The sequence below is a fragment of the Rhinoderma darwinii genome, chromosome 1 (assembly GCF_050947455.1).
Source record: "Rhinoderma darwinii isolate aRhiDar2 chromosome 1, aRhiDar2.hap1, whole genome shotgun sequence".
Lineage (NCBI taxonomy): Eukaryota > Metazoa > Chordata > Amphibia > Anura > Rhinodermatidae > Rhinoderma > Rhinoderma darwinii.
Window position 1 is genome coordinate 186590939 of NC_134687.1, and position 12066 is coordinate 186603004.

General features: G+C 42.0%; 1 protein-coding gene across 3 annotated transcripts in view; it reads right to left on the reverse strand.

Moving 5' to 3' along the window:
- The window catches only part of BMPR1B (bone morphogenetic protein receptor type 1B), a 555987-nt gene that overhangs the window by 247619 nt on the left and 296302 nt on the right, over positions 1 to 12066 (reverse strand). For 2 of the 3 annotated variants that reach the window (XM_075860653.1, XM_075860652.1), the window contains one exon: positions 7496 to 7599. The exons of the other annotated variant lie outside the window; for it this stretch is intronic. The gene's annotated coding sequence lies outside the window, so the exon portion shown is untranslated. The remainder of the gene's footprint in view (positions 1 to 7495; positions 7600 to 12066) is intronic. 3 annotated transcript variants of the gene reach the window in all.

Genomic DNA, 12066 nt, shown 5'->3' on the forward strand with positions numbered 1-12066 from the left:
CAAAAGTTTAGGGTCACTTAGAAATGTCCTTATTTTTGAAAGAAAAGCACAGTTTTTTTTCAATGAAGATAACATTAAATTAATCAGAAATACACTCTATACATTGTTAATGTGCTAAATGACTATTCTACATAGGTGTATAGAGGCCCATTTCCAGCAACCATCACTCCAGTGTTCTAATGGTACATTGTGTTTGCTAACTGTGTTAGAAGGCTAATGGATGATTAGAAAACCCTTGAAAACCCTTGTGCAATTATGTTAGCACCGCTGTAAACAGTTTTGCTGTTTAGAGGAGCTATAAAACTGACGTTCCTTTGAGCTAGTTGAGAATCTGGAGCATTACATTTGTGGGTTCGATTAAACTCTCAAAATGGCTAGAAAAAGAGAGCTTTCATGTGAAACTCGACAGTCTATTCTTGTTCTTAGAAATGAAGGCTATTCCATGCGAGAAATTGCCAAGAAACTGAAGATTTCCTACAACGGTGTGTACTACTCCCTTCAGAGGATAGCACACACAGACTCTAACCAGAGTAGAAAGAGAAGTGGGAGGCCCCGCTGCACAACTGAGCAACAAGGCAAGTACATTAGAGTCTCTAGTTTGAGAAATAGACGCCTCACAGGTCCTCAACTGGCAGCTTCATTAAATAGTACCCGCAAAACGCCAGTGTCAACGTCTACAGTGAAGAGGCGACTCCGGGATGCTGGCCTTCAGGACAGAGTGGCAAAGAAAAAACATATCTGAGACTGGCTAATAAAAGGAAAAGATTAATATTGGCAAAAGCACACAGACATTGGACAGAGGAAGATTGGAAAAAAGTGTTATGGACAGACGAATCGAAGTTTGCGGTGTTTGGATCACACAGAAGAACATTTGTGAGACGCAGAACAACTGAAAAGATGCTGGAAGAGTGCCTGACGCCATCTCTCAAGCATGGTGGAGGTAATGTGATGGTCTGGGGTTGCTTTGGTGCTGGTAAAGTGGGAGATTTGTACAAGGTAAAAGGAATTTTGAATAAGGAAGGCTATCACTCCATTTTGCAACGCCATGCCATACCCTGTGGACAGCGCTTGATTGGAGCCAATTTCATCCTACAACAGGACAATGACCCAAAGCACACCTCCAAATTATGCAAGAACTATTTAGGGAAGAAGCAGGCAGCTGGTATTCTATCTGTAATGGAGTGGCCAGCGCAGTCACCAGATCTCAACCCCATAGAGCTGTTGTGGGAGCAGCTTGACCGTATGGTACGCAAGAAGTGTCCATCAAGCCAATCCAACTTGTGGGAGGGGCTTCTGGAATGTCAATGTCTTGACTATATTTTCTAGTCATTTTGCAACTCATTTGATAAATATAAGTGTGAGTTTTCATGGAAAACACAAAATTGTCTGGGTGACCCCAAACTTTTGAACGGTAGTGTATATATATATATATATATATATATATATATATATATATATATATATATAGATAGATATAACAAATGACCTCATTATTGTTTCGAAAAATGTATACACATTTTTACTACAATGTTCCCTGGACGATGAAATAATTTATTATGTTATTGAGAGGAACTTATCATGTTGAACACGCTGTCATACCTGTGGGCTGCCTGTTATAAAACAGGAGGTGCTGAGCAGTTTAACATACACGGTATGGACAAAAGTATTTGGACACTAGGGCTGGGCGATTTTGCCAAAAAATAAAATCTATCTTTTTATTCAACTCTATGGGCGATTTTCGATTTGAATCTCGATTTTCTTATTACTGTTAAATAAACTGGAAAATACCAAGGGATCATTTTGAAAATTAGAAAAAAGTTTTTAACATATATTGCTATAATAATTGTATGTAACCTCTGCAAATACTTTATCAGAAATACTATTGGAAAAATTAATATCTAATTGATTATAATTTTTTGTGTTTCCCGGCAGGAAACAGGTTAACATAATCTATAATCAACGATGCGCTGCGTGAACTAACATCCCCCTCTGCCCGTCACCACCTCAGCCAGTTTCCAACATTGGAGGCGAGAGCAGTGTAAACTGCAGCAGGGCCAGGCAGATGGCACCGTGCGGGCACTCTGGGGTGAGATTACATTAAAGTCTTTGATGTCGGAGCAGGGCGCTGTGCAGTAACGGCCCCACGATGGAGGGTTAAATAAATGACATTAAGGCCCGATTAACACGACCGTGATTGGACCGTGAAAAACGGTCCATGGGTGCACCAGATTTCCCGGACCAAACACGGTACATATGAACGGGACTCCTGGCATCAGTCATTTAGGCTACAATCACACGACAGTGAAAAAAAATGTCCATTAACCCCTTCCCTCTTTAGCCACTTTTGACCTTCCTGACAGAGCCCCAGTTTTCAAATCTGACATGTTTCACTTTATGTGGTAATAACTCCGGAATGCTTTTACCTATCCAAGCGATTCTGAGATTGTTTTCTCATGACACATTGGACTTTACGTTAGTGGCAAAATTTGCTCGATACCTTCAGTATTTAAATGTGAAAGACACCAAAATTTAGCGAAAAATTGCAAAAATTAGCATTTTTCTAAATTTAAATGTATCTGCTTGTAAGACTGGCAATAATACCACACAAAATAGTTGCTAATTAACATCCCCCATATGTCTACATTAGATTGACATCTTTTTTGAACATCCTTTCATTTTTCTATGACAGTACAAGGCTTAGAACTTTAGCAGCAATTTCTCACATTTTCAAGAAAATGTCATAAGGCTATTTTTACAGGGACCAGTTCAGTTGTGAAGTGGCTTTTAGGGCCTTATATAATTAGAAACCTCCAGAAAGTCACCCCATTTTAAAAACTTCACCCCTCAAAGTATTCAAAACAGCATTTAGAAAGTTTCTTAACCCTTTAGACATTTCACAGAAATTAAACCAATGTAGAGGTGAAATTTACAAATTAAATTTTTTGTTGTTGCAGAAATTCATTTTTAATCAATTTTTTTTGTAACACAAAGTTTTACCAGAGAAACACAACTCAATATTTATTGCCCAGGTTCTGCAGTTTTAGGAAATATCCCACATGTGGCCCTTGTGTGCTAATGGACTGAAGCACTGTCCTCAGAAGCAAAGGAGTACCTAGAGGATTTTGGGCCTCCTATTTATTAGAATATATTTTAGGCTCCATGTCGGGTTTGAAGGGCTCTTGCGGTGCCAAAACACTGGAAATCCCCCAAAAGTAACCCCATTTGGGAAACTACACCCCTAAAGGAAATTATCTAGGGGTATAGTGAGCATTTTGACCCTACAGGTTTATTGCAGAAATTATTGGAAGAAGGCCATGAAAATGGAAATTTACATTCTTTCAAAGAAAATGTAGGTTTAGCTAATTTTTTCTCATTTTCACAAGGACTAAAGGAGAAAAAGCACCGCAAAATTTGTAAAGCAATTTCTCCCGAGTAAAACAATACCCCATATGTGGTAATAAACAGCTGTTTTGACATACGGCAGGGCTTAGAAAGGAAAGAGCGCCATTTGGCTTTTGGAGCTCAAATTTAGCAGGAAGGTTTTTCGGAGGCCATGTCGCATTTGCAAAGCCACTGAGGGACCAAAACAGTGGAAACCCCCCACAAGTGGCCCCATTTTGGAAACTACACCCCTTAAGGAAATTATCTAGTGGTATAGTTAGCATTTTGACGCCGCAGGTTTTTTTGCAGAAATTATTGGAAGTAGGCCGTGAAAATGAAAATCGACATTCTTTCAAAGAAAATGTAGGTTTAGCTATTTTTTTCTCCTTTCCACAAGGACTAAAGGAGAAAAAGAACCGCAAAATTTTAACATTTTCATGTCACATTTGCAGAGCCCCTGAGGGGACAAAACAATGAAAACACCCAAAAAGTGACTCCATTTAGGAAACGACACCACTTGAGGAATTCATCTATGGGTGTAGTGATCTTTTTTACCCCACAGGTGTTTCATAGAATTTATTAGAATTGGGCAGTGAAAATAAAAACAATCCTTTTTCTTCAATAAGATATAGCTTTAGCTCAAAATTTTCAATTTTTTCAACAAATAAAGGAAAAAAAGAACCCCAACATTTGTAAAGCAACTTCTCTGGAGTACGGAAATACCCCATATGTAGTCATAAACTGCTGTTTGGGCACATGGCAAGAAACAGAAGTGAAGGAGTGGCATTTGGCTTTTGGAGCACAGATTTTGCTGGATTGGTTTCTTGACACCATGTCGCTTTTTCAAAGCCCCTAAGATACCAGTACAGTGGAAACTACCAAAAAGGCACTCCATTTGTGATACTACATCCCTTTAGAAATTAATCTAGGGGTGTAGTGAGCATTTTGACCCCACATGTGTTTCATAGATCTTATTTGAATTGGGCAGAGAAAATGAAAATTATTTTTTTTTGCAATAAGACGTAGGTTTAGCGCAAAATTTTTCATTTCCTCAAAAAATAAAGCAGAAAAAGAACCACAACATTTGTTAAGCAATTTCTGCCGAGTATGGCAATACCCCATATGTGGTTATAAACTCATTTTTGGGCACACGGCAGGGCTCAGAAGGGAAGGAGTGCCATTTGGCTTTCAGAGTACAGATTTTGCTGGATTGGTTTCTAGTTGCTATGTAGCATTTGCAAAACCCCTGTGGGACCAAAACAGTGGAAACCCCCCAAAAGTGACCCCTATTTTGGAAACTACACCCCTCAAGGTATTCACCTAGGGGTGTAGTGAGCATGTTAACCCCGCAGGTGTTTTGCATAAATTAGAGTGCACTCGATATTGCAGAGTGAAAATGGGATTTTTCAATAGATATGCCAATATGTGGTGCCCAGCTTGAGCCACCATAACAAGACAGCTCTCTAATTATTATGCTGTGTTTTCCGTTTTAGAAACACCCTACATGGGGCCCTAATCTTTTGTCTGGACATTTGACAGGGTTCAGGAGTGAGAGAATACCATGCGAAATTGAGGCCTAATTTGGCAATTTACACAGAATTGGTTCACAATTGCAGAGGCTCAGATGGGAAATAATAAAAGAAACCCCCCAGAAGTAACCCCATTTTAGAAACTACACCCCTCAAGTCATTTATTAAGGGGTGTAGTGAGCATTTTCACCCACAGGTCTTTTCCATAAATAAATGCGCTGCGTATGGTGCAAAGTAAAAATTAAAATGTTTCCCCAGACATGCCAATTCAGTGGCAAATATGTAGTGCTCAGCTTATGCCACTGTAGACACACACCCCAAAAATTGTTAAAAGGGTTCTCCCGGGTATGGTGGTGCCATATATGTGGAAGTAAACTGCTGTTTGGGCATGCTGTAGGGCTCAGATGGGAGGGAGCGCCATTTGGGTTGGTAGTAGTTTTGTTTGAGTATTACTGGTGTTTCCGTTTATAATGTGGGGGCACATGTAAGCTGGGCAGAGTACATCAGGGGCATATTCAGGTGGTATAATAATGGGGTAAACAATAAAATAATCCTTAGATGTGTGTTATGCTGTGAAGCAATCATTTCTGCACAGGCCAGTGTCACACTGATAAATAATGTCTTTACTTATCCCCCTTTCTGGTCCACACTCCGCACCTTTGCTGTTTGGGGAATTTTGCATCCGATCGCTACATCTGAGGGGTTAATGGCAGGGATCGGAGCTAGCTCCGGTTCCTGCCGTTACAGGTGGATGTCAGCTGTAACATACAGCTGATATCCACTGTGATGACGCCGGCTCAGCTCCTGAGCCGACGCCATCTTGCCGGCCGCTACGGAAGCCTTTCAGGCGGCGGGGGCTGGAAGTTTTCCGTGCTAGGCACACCAGGAGGCCAGTATTAGGCCTCCGGTTGCCATTGCAGCCACCGAAACCCCTGTGATTTCATTGCTGGGGTGTCGATGAGCTGCAAACACCTTAAATGCAGCGATCGCTTTTGACAGCTGCACTTAAGGGGTTAATGGCGGGGATCGAAGCTAAATACGGTGCCCACCGTTACAGCAGGATGTCAGCTGTCAGATACAGCTGACATCCGGGGATGATGGCACCGACTCAGCTTCTGAGCCGGTGCCATGCATTTGTCATAAGTATACGTCATTTTGAAGAAAGCACTGGCTTTCCATATTGTATACTTACGACAAATGTCGGGAAGGGGTTAAAAACTGATTAATTGTCAGTTTTTCATGTCCATTTTGCATCAGTGTCTCCAAATGGACTTCCTTTGTCAGGGTTTTTTTTTGTCCCAATCCCCTGAAAACACCACAGTGCCCATGTATATAGTGCCACAATGTCCCTGTAGATAGTGCCACAGTGACCATATATAGTGACATAGTGCCCCCATATAGTGACACAGTGCCCCATATAGTGACACAGTGCCCCCATATAGTGACACAGGACTGCCATATAGTGACGCAATACCCACATATAGTAACAGTGCCACCCCCATATAGTGCCACACACCCTTGCAGATAGAAGCCCCCTTGCAGATAACACCCCACCCCCCTCCTTGTAGATTGCAGCACCACCCTCACCCCCCTTGTAGATCGCAACACCACCCCCTCCCTTGTAGATTGATCACACCCCCACATGTAGATCGCACTCCCACCTCCCTTGTAGATCGCAGCCCCACATGTAGATCGCACTCCCACCCCCCCTTGTAGATCGGACCCCCCCATGTAGATCACAGCCCCACATGTAGATCACACTCCCACCTCCCCTTGTAGATCGTAGCACCCAACCCCATCCTTCTTATAGATAGTGGCCACTGTAGCTGCCACTAGGGGCTAAATTCCCAGCCAGAGGTTGCCAACACATTGACCAGGGATACAGCTCCTAGTGGGAGCTACAGTGGCACTATCTACAAGAGGGGGGTGCTGCGATCTATAAGAAGGGGTTGTGTGATTTGCAAGGGCGGTGGTGCGATCTGCAAGGGGGGTGCAATCTGCAAGGGGGGTGTGATCTGCAAGGGGGGTGCGATCTGCAAGGGGGGTGGTGGCGGGATGTGCAAGCCCCCCTTGCTATCTACAAGTATGGGTAGAATCTACAGGACGGTGTGGCTATACATACTAGGAGTCTCTGCTTCCCCACGGAACTACTCTTTGGTACTGTATCATTTTGTTCACTACACAACAGCAGTTCCGTAAGGAAGCAGAGACAGAATGGGGAGCAGCTTGTCAAACGAGGCAGAACAGTCAGTGACATGGCGGTGGGGCGGAGCTTCCCACTGTAGCACGGTGCCACTAAAAAAATAGATTTTACAATTCTGTTAAACAACAGAATCATCAGAGGCCTTGAGGGCGAATTAATCAAATTAATTTTAATTAATCGCCCAGCCCTATTGGACACCTACACAATAAACCTACAGGAACTTTTATGACATCCCATTCTAAACCCATAGGCATTAATATGGAGTTTGCAGCTAAAACAGCTTCCACTCTTCTGGGAATAGAAATAAAGAAAAAAGGCACGGCGCCACATAGTGTAAGCAAATCCCAGGAGTGGCAGTCAGTAAATACAAGTGAATGCTCACCAGAGGACAGATGGATAAGCACGTTAAAGTTGCTGTATGGAGTGAGTGCTGCTGCCGAGATCCAAACCGGTGACGCCAATTGGCCACCACAATAGAGACGATATCTGTTGAAGGAAAAAAGGATCATCGTTATGGCCTGATGAAGATGCCGGTGCGACATTGAAACGCGTAGCCTGGATTGCAATAAATATCATTTATCATTGATCATCCATATTTACTATCGACTCTTCTGGGAAGGCTTTTCACGAGATTTTGGCGTGTGTCTGTGAAAATTTTAGCCCATTCATCCAGAAGAGCATTTGTGAGGTCAGACACTGATGTTGGTTGAGGGGGACTGGCTCACAATCAAGGTTCTAGTTCATCCCAAGGGTGTTCAATGGGCTTGGTGCGGGCAAGTCTAGTTCTTCCACACCAAACTCACCCAACCATGTCTTTATGGACCTTGCTTTGTGCACTGGGGCACAGTCATGCTTGAACAGAAAAGGGCCCAAACTGTTCCCACAAAGTTGGAAGCATACAATTGTCAAAATGTCTTGGTATGTTGAAGCATTAAGATTTCCCTTCACTGGTACTAAGGAGCCTAGGCCAACCCCTCAAAAACTCCCCATGGACTTAACCCTCCTTCACCAAGCTTTACATTTGGTACAATGCACCACTCTATGAAACGCTTGGCATTGTACTTGGTTATGTAAGGCTTGCATGCAGATGCTCAGCCATGGAAACCCATGCCATGAAGCTCCCAGTTCACAGTTTTTGTGCTAATGTTAAAGCGACATTCCAATTCCCACAAAAAAATAAATTAACAATAGTAGAATGATTTTTAACTTACCTAGGGTCCATCACTTTGGTTCTTCTCTCTCCATTGCCTCGTTCTCGGTCCCTGTTGTCTTCCATGCAAGATTGCCACCACTGTCTCAGACTTGCATAAGGAGCGTAGTCTGCAAGTCTGAGACACTTCACTTCCCTGTGATGGACCAGCGCTGTTGAATGACAGAGGAGGAGAGGGAGTGTTTCAGACTTGCAGACTACGCTCCATATGCAAGTCTGAGACAGCGGTGGCCATCTTGGATGGAAGACAACAGGGACCGAGAACGAGGCAACAGAGAGAGAAGAACCAAATGGATGGACACATGTTGGCGCTGTATAAGTAACAGAAGTAAACAATAAATAAATAAATAAACCCCTTAACCCCTTAATGACCAGCCTATTTTAGACCTTAATGACCAGGCCATTTTTTAAGTTTTTCCATCGTCGCATTCCAAGAGCTATAACCTTTTTATTTTTGCGTCGACATAGCTGTATAAGGTCTTGTTTTTTGCGGGACAAGTTGTATTTTTTAATAGCACCATTTTGGGGGACATATTATTTATTGATTAACTTTTATTAACTTTTATTTGGGGGGAAATAGAAAAAAACCTGAAATTTCGCCACACTTTTTCGCTTCTTAAATCTACGCCGTTTACCGTGTGATATAAATAACACAATAACTTTATTCAGCGGGTTGTTACGATTGCAACGATACCAAATTTGTATAGTTTTTGTATGTTTTACTACTTTTACACAGTAAAAACGCATTTTTTTCAAAATTATTTGTTTTTGTGTCTCCATATTGAAGAGCCGTAACGTTTTTATTTTTTCACCGATGCAGTTGTGTGAGGGCTTTTTTTTTGCGGGAAGACTTGTAGTTTTTATTGGTACCATTTTGGAGTAGATGCGACTTTTTGATCACTTTTTATCAAATTTTTTTAAAGTCAGTATTCACAGAAAACAGCAATTTTTCCATAGTTTTTTATTACATTTTTTACGGCGTTCACCGTGCGGGTTAAATAATGTTATAGATTTATAGTCGGGGTCGTTACGGACGCGGCGATACCAAATATGTGTAACTCTTTAACTTTATTTTGTTTTTTTAATAGTAAAGCATTTTGTAAGGGGAAAAGCTGGGTTTTTCATTTTTTTTAAAATTAACTTTATTAAACTTTTTTTTCACTTTTTTACTAGTCCCATTAGGGGACTATAATATGCGATTCTGCGATCGCATTTATAATACACTGCAATACTTTTGTATTGCAGTGTATTACTGCCTGTCCGTTTAACACGGACAGGCATCTGCTAGGTCATGCCTGCGGCATGATCTAGCAGGCATTCGCTCTAGGCAGACCTGGGGGCCTTTATTAGACCCCCGGCTGCCATTGGAGACACAGACACTCGGCGATCGTATCGCCGGGTGTCGGTGGGGGAGAGAGGGAGCTCCCTCCCTCTCTCCAAAACGACTCAGTTGCGGTGCTTGCTATTGAGCACCGCATCTGAGGGGTTAAACGGGTGAGATCGATACTAATATCGATCTCACCCGGCAGAGCAGGGACGCTCCCAGCCCTCAGCTGCCTCTAGCAGAGATTTGACAGCTCCCTGCTCTGTTAACTTATTCCGATGCCGCGACGTAAAAAGTCTATGGCATCGGAATAAGGCCCGTTAGTGACCGACGTAGAAACACGATGGGCCGGTCACTAACGGGTTAAGGACACAGCCTGTTTTCGCCTAATGGCTCAGGCCATTTTTTTCTGACATGTGTCACTTTATGTGGTGATAACTTTGAAATGCTTTTATTTTTTCAAGCGATTCTGAAATTGTTTTCTTGTGATACATTGTACTTTAAGTTAGTGGTAATATTTGGTCGACACACATTCAGTGTTTATTTGTGAAAAACACCAAAATATAGAGAAAATTATCAAAAATTAGCATTCTTATAAATTTAAATGTGTTACGACTGGCCACGGACCGCCGCTGCACACCTTCAGTGAACGCCATGGGCGCAGCCTCCTGGCCGTCTGCCAGCGTTTCCCATCCCAGAGACGACAGCTGGCGCGGCCTTCCCGTCCTGGACTGTGCTGTAGAGTTTGTGCTCGTCCCCAGCCTTAAAGGGCCAGCACGCGCACTCTCTAAAGTTTCCCTAACCTATCCCCAGATCACCCTGGACTGTAAAAAGGTCTCTGCCATTCCCCTCCTTTCCTGAGCATTGTTGTCATTTTCCCATGTTCGTATTGCAAATGGTCCCTTAGTTTTATCCTGCTCCCTGTGTTCCCGTGCCCTTCTACCTGTATCCTGTATCCAGTGCTGTGATTTTTATATAGACTGTGCATAGACTGTGACTTGGCCTGCTGCCTCCCTGCTACGGCAGAGCGGTCTAGTGGGTCCACATACCCCTAGATCGTGACAAAATGTATCTGACTGTAAGACAGATAGTAATACCACACAAAATGGTTACTACTTAACATTTCCCATATGTCTACTTTATGTTTGCATCGTTTTTGGAACGTCTTGTCTTTTTGTTTTTCTAGGATTTTTCAAGGCTTAGAACTTTAGAAGCAATTTCTCACATTTTCAAGAAAATTTCAAAAGCCTTTTTTTTAGGGACCAGTTCAGTTCTGAAGTGGCTATGAGGGCCTTATATATTAGAAACCCCCATAAATCTGCTCATTTTAGAAACGGAACCCCTCAAAGTATTCAAAACAGCATTTAGAACGTTTCTTAACCTTTCACAGGAATTAAAGCAAAGTGGAGGTGAAATTTACAAACTTAATTTTTTCTTTTGCAGAAAATCTGTTGCAATCCATTTTTTCTGTAACACCAAAGGTTTTACCAGAAAAATGCAACTCAATATTTATTGCCCAGATTCTGCAGTTTTTAGAAATATTCCACTTGTAGGCCTAGTGTGCTAATGGACTGAAGCACAGGCCTCAGAATAAAAGGAGGATTTTGGGGCCTCCTTTGTATTAGAATATATTTTAGGCACCATGTCAGGTTTGAAGAGGTCTTGTGGTGCCAAAGCAGTGGAAACACCCCCAAAACGACACCATTTGGCAAACTACACCCCTCAAGGGATTTATAATGGCGTATAGTGAGTATTTTAACCCCACAGGGTTTTTGCTGAATTTATCGGAAATGAAAATCTAAGTATTTTTTTAACAAAATTTAGTTTTAGCTCAGATTTTTTCATTTTAACATTAGACAAAGGAGAAAAAGCACCCCAACATTTGTAAAGTAAACTCTTCGGAGCACAGCAATACACCATATGTAGTAATAAACTGCTGTTTGGACACATGGTATGGCTTAGAAGGGAATCAGCGCTATTTGGCTTTTGGAGCTCAAATTTTGCTGGAATGGTTTGCGGCGCCATGTCACATTTTCAAAGCTCCTACGAGACAAAATCAGTGGAAACCCCCAAAAGCAACCCCATTTGGGAAACTACACTCTTAAAGGAATTTAATGAGAGGTATAGTGAGCATTAGGTTGAGTTGTTTTGCTGAATTTAGTGGAATTATGCAGTGAAATAAAACATTTAATTTTTTCCTGATAAAACTTAGGCATTTTCAAGTTTACAAGGAATAAAAGAGAAAAAGCACCCAAACATTTGAAAAGCAATTTCTCCCAATTAAGCAATACCCCATATGTTGGCAGGACTCAGAAGGGAAGGAGCACCATTTGGCTTTTGGAGCTCAAATTTAGCTGGAATAGCTTTAGGGTGTCATGTCGCATTTGCAAAGCCCCTGAGGGGACAGAACAGTAGAAAC